Source organism: Corylus avellana, chromosome ca1 (genome assembly GCF_901000735.1).
Source record: "Corylus avellana chromosome ca1, CavTom2PMs-1.0".
NCBI lineage: Eukaryota > Viridiplantae > Streptophyta > Magnoliopsida > Fagales > Betulaceae > Corylus > Corylus avellana.
Genome location: NC_081541.1, coordinates 36062696 through 36068205, shown reverse-complemented (window position 1 = coordinate 36068205; position 5510 = coordinate 36062696).

The following is a 5510-nucleotide window of genomic DNA, read 5'->3' as shown; positions in this document are numbered from 1 at the left end:
ACTTTTTTTTTTTTTTTTTGACATGTCTACACAAGAGAGAGAGAGGGGAAATTCGAACTAGTGACACCGCTTCATGAGTTGTGGTCCTCAACCGATTGAACTACATCTTAGAGACGAGCTCTATTATACTTGGATGCAGATGTTGGGCAAATGCAGTTTAACTGTATTTTTTGGTGGTATAATATTCGAGGTTTCCTCAAGAGAGGTTTTTTTGTGGAAATTTACGTGTCTTCAATTATATTGGTTTACTAACAAGCATTGATAACATGAAATGCAATGCACCCAGTAAGCCCAAAAGGAAACATAGTAAGCACAAAAAAAAGAGGGAATACATCAAATGAATGACTCAATCCTATGCATTTTTGGCACAAAAGTTAAGAATTTTAATAGCCAATAAAGACGGTTAAACAAGGCACAGATGGGAACATGACTGTCGTGAAACCCTTCAATCTTTTGTTTGGAATGATATTCCAGAATATTGGTTAGGGTAACCTTATTTTCTAAATAGCAATTATAAGATAATGCAATAATAGAGATAAAAAAAAAAAAAAAAAAAAAAAAAAGGGCTTTATTTAATTTTTTTTCTAAGCAACAAGGAAGAAAAACATTTGAAATCTATTAAATCATCACATATCTCAAAATTTTAAGTTAACAATAATGAATTAATTTAATCATTACTTTTTATTCTAATAAAATCTATATGTGTATTTGTTGCCGTTTCGCATGAAATTATAGTAGCATATATATATATATATATATATGCTGATTCCAAATTTCGTTCAGCGGATACTCCATCAATCTTGTGCTTTGACTTTTTTTTTTTTGTTTTTTAAATACATTATATTAAAATGAGGTACAATGTGTAAGATTTGATGAAGGGATGTTTGGTCAACTTAATCAAACCGTATGTATTGCATTAATATAAATAGAATTTACATTTGAGAGTTTGAGTACATGCATATAATGTTTGAAATTTAAATCTATACATTTTTAGATATCTAGAGAGCTAAGATAATAGAAAGTTGATGTTATCTTATCTAGTAAAGTTTGCTATGGAGATCGACTCTTGTATCATTGGAGTGTTGATAGAATAATAGGAGTATGCTTGAGTTTGAATCTGCCATATGGTTGGAGTCTTCCATAGAAATAGTGCCGTGATAATTGTTAGAGTGTTTAACATCCCCCTTCAAGCTAATAGGAGGGAGACAAACCATGAGATTGTCACGCAAAAAAAAAACAAAAAAAAACTTTTAGACGTTAGGCCCATTGTAAAGATATTTGCATATTTGTCACACTTGGAAATAAAGCTGAGACTAATATCTTTATTTAACACTTTTTCTCTAATGAAGTGGTAGTCCACCTCGATGTGTTTTGTTTGTGCATCATATACAAAATTGGATGCAAGAGCCATAGCACCAAGATTGTCGCATCGAATATGTTGGACAGTTTTCTGAAGAGTGACATGGTACAATGTCTGAGGAGTCATCGGGCTGCAAACTAACAGAGATAGGATAAGAGCTGCTGGTGGTGTGCCAGCGGGGAATAGCTCTGATGCCTAAGTCAGTAGTTAATCTAAGAGAGAGAGAGAGCAAATACTCAATGAAAGTTTGAGAGAGAGTTGAGATTACCCAAATAATTACCGGAGTTCTTGGCCCCACGCTCCCAAGAATCCACGTGTGCCATCCTAGCGAAGTGGATCGTGGGTTGTGGGATACTCCATGATCATGAGATTGTGGAGTGTGTTAGTGGGTGACTCGGCCACGCTTGCATTGGACATGGGTACCCACGTTATTCTCTGGCACACGTGTCTAGGTTTGGCGCTGACAGTTGGGCCACGTTCTGGTGAGCGTGGGGGCTTTGCTTGGGCGCTGGATGCATCCCCACCTTCATTAGCGAACATGGGTCTCCTTCACTTGTCGAAAGACCACTGTACCCTCGGTGGAAATACTGTTATGCCCTCGGTGGGCTAGCCATGCTTTGGATTGGGCCGGTTATGTCTTGGTCTAGACTTGCCTTTAGTGGGCTTGCACATTGGACCAGGCCTAGAGGTATTGGGCTTTGTAGTGGCCGATCCATGACCTAACAGAATAAAAGGAGCAGTGCTGAGAGAAATATTGAGATCCTTGAGCAACATTCGTAGCTAATAAAGTTCTGCAGTAACCATAGACATAGCTTAATATTCTGCTTCAGTACTGGATTTGGAGACCTCAGACTGCTTCTTGGCACACCAAGACACAAGCATGGGCCAAGGAAAACAACAAATCCAGTGGTGGACCTACGATCATCCGGATCTCCCACCCAGTCAGAATCACAATAAGCCTGTAAAGATAGCAAACCTCTGGAATAAAACAAACCATGATCTACGGACCCCTTAAAATATCGAAAGACATGTTTAAGCGTTGTCTAATGAGATGAACTTGGTGAGTGTAGATGCTGACATACTTGGTTGACAGAATAAGCAATCTCAGGGCGAGTTAAAGTGCAATATTGAAGGCCCCCAACAAGTTGCCTATATTTAGAAGAGTTCATTACAGGAGTACCATCCAAAGTGGACAATTTTGAACCTAACACACATGGGGAACGATAGTCCTTAACTCCCAACATTTTTGCTTTATACAGCAAGTCCAATATGTACTTGGACTGCCGCATATGAATTCCTGAGGCATAACAATGGACTTGAATTCCTAAAAAATAATTTAACTCACCCAGCTCCTTAAGTGCAAAATTAGACCGAAGCTTGGCAAGGAGAGATGTAATAATAGACCCATGAGTGCTTGTGACTAGAATGTCGTCAACATAAACCAAGATGAACAAGTGTGCAACCCCTTGATGATACAGAAACAATTAGCTATCAACCAACGATTGAACAAAATGAAATTCAATAAGGGAATCAAATAGCCTAGTGAACCACGCACGAGATGCTTGTTTTAAACCATAGATAGCCTTGCTCAACTTGCAAACAAAATCAGGAAAATCAGGATGTACAAATCCTTGAGGTTGTGTCATGTAAACCTCTTCTTGTAAATTTCCATTGAGGAAATCGTTAGAAATGTCGAGTTGATGAATGGATCAATTGAAATGGACAGCAATAGCAAGAACAACCTGTACCATGGCTGGTTTAATAACTGGGCTAAATGTTTCGGTGTAATCAACTCCACAATGTTGATCAAATCCTTTGGCCACCAAATGTGCTTTGTAGCAATCAATAGTCCCATCCGGCTTCTGTTTAAGCTTCTATACCATTTATTTCTCACAGCATGATGACCAGATGGTAGAAAGCATGACGACCATGTCTTGTTAGCTAAGAGAGCATCAAACTCTTAGTTCATAGCTTCGAAACACGAAGGTGTAGGCATTAAGAGTGTATTATGGAGAGCCCTTAGAGGATGCTTGATGGAATAAAAGAGATAATATTCACCAAAGTCCTTTGGGTGAAGGGATAGGATTTGAGACCTTGTCACTATATGATGAGGCTCGTGCGAATAGGGCGCACAGGAAAAACTAAAATAGTAGACAATGGATTAATCAAGTCAACATAACCAAATTCAGAACTTGGAGGTGGGGCTAAGGGTGATGTAGTAGGTATATGTGGCAATTTAGAGATGTGTGATAGGGGTGATGTGGGCGTGGGAGAAGGCATGGTAGATGGGACAAGGGGAGATGATGTCACGTGGGTTGGAGAAGCATATGGAGTTGCCATGGGAGTTGACACAATGCTAGGGACAAGAGTAGATGGGGCTGTCACATGGGATGTTGGGTTGCTATAGATAGCATTAGCTGCTGGATGGGTAATATCCAAGTGAGAAATTGAAGTTGCTATGGGATACACATCATCTAAAGGGATCCGTGAGATGTGAGATGGTGAGGATAGGTTGTTGTGTCAGGTTGGACAATAACCGGGTTAGGTAGATGGGTTGGAGGAGAACTCTCCTCAGTTAAAGAAATCCGTGTGGTTGGAGATATAGGAGAAGGGAAGGATAGGTTTTTGTCAGGTAAATGGATAACAATAGAAATATATTTAGGCAAACAACCCGTGAAGCATCTGAAATAAGAGGACAAACATTTCAAGAAACAAGGACTCATCAAAGACCACATTTTATGAAATATAAATTCTTTGAGTGACCGAATCAAAACACCTATATCCCTTGTGATTGGAACTAAAGCCGACAAAAATTCGTTGTTTGCTTTTGAAAGCAATTTTATGAGGAGCATATGGACGAAGGAGTGGATAACATGCACATCCAAATACTTGAAGTAACGTGTAATCGGGTTGATATTTGAATAATTTTGAGAAAGGAGATTCATTAGATAACACTGGAGTGGGTAAACGGTTTATAATATATGTAGATATAAAAAATGCATCAACCCAGAATTGATTTGGTAAATGAGATTGAGCAAGGAGAGAGAGACCCATCTTCATTAAATGGCGATGTTTACTTTCTACCAACCCATTTTGTTGGGTAGTGTGAGGACAAGAATGACGATGAATAATACCATGCAAATCAAGAAAATTAGAGAAAGATTTAGAAATAAACCCGCCTCCATTATCATATTGGAATTGTTTTATACAACTACATCAGATTTTTTAAGTAGGGGATATACCCAACTAAACCTACTAAAATCATCAATGAACACCACATAATAGTGGCAGCCACCAAGAGACATAGATGGAGAAGACCAAACATTGGAGTGCACCAGCTCTAAAGGTGATGACATAATTCGGGATGAATGAGCAAAAGGCAACTGCTTGGCTTTTCCATACTAACAAAACTCATAGACATCATTTTTATTTGGAGGTGTTGACACTGAAAGTTTATTGGAATGGAGAACACGAGACACAATAGGAGAAGCAGCGTGACCCAGGCGAGCGTGCCATGTATCAATAGACGTAGACACACCGAGCAAGGCAACACATGAACGTGCTTTGTTGAGAAAGCAGCTTTGCATATTTGTTGGATAGAGACCATTGAGGCTAGGACCTTCCAGGATTGTTTTGCCTGTCATATTTTCCTTGATAAGAAAATGAGAACTAGTTAATATAAAGAAACAATCATTTTCAAGACAAAAGCAATTAATAGAAAGCATATTTGCAGCAACATTTGGGCAATGAAGAACATGGGTAAAAAGAAATTTGGATTGAAGGGTGCGAAGAAAAGTAGAACCTGTGTACTAAATCGAAAGACCAGACCCATTACCCACTGCTACCATATCAGGACCATTAAATGGCTGCTGAATGGACAGTTTTTCCAAATCAGCCGTAATATAGGTATTAGCCCCGCTGTCTGCAAACCATTGATCCTCCACAAGGGAATTGGTTTGAGCAACCATAGCAGCTAGTGGAGGCGAAGGATGTCGCCCCTGGTACAAGTAATCCATCCGATGAAAGCAATCAAGCACCTGACGACTTTGCTTGCCACATATTTGATAGGGAGGTCGAGTAGGACCAGCACTATATGAAGAGCCACCAATTGGTTGTGCGTCAGATCCAACATTGGTAGGAACACGTGTGG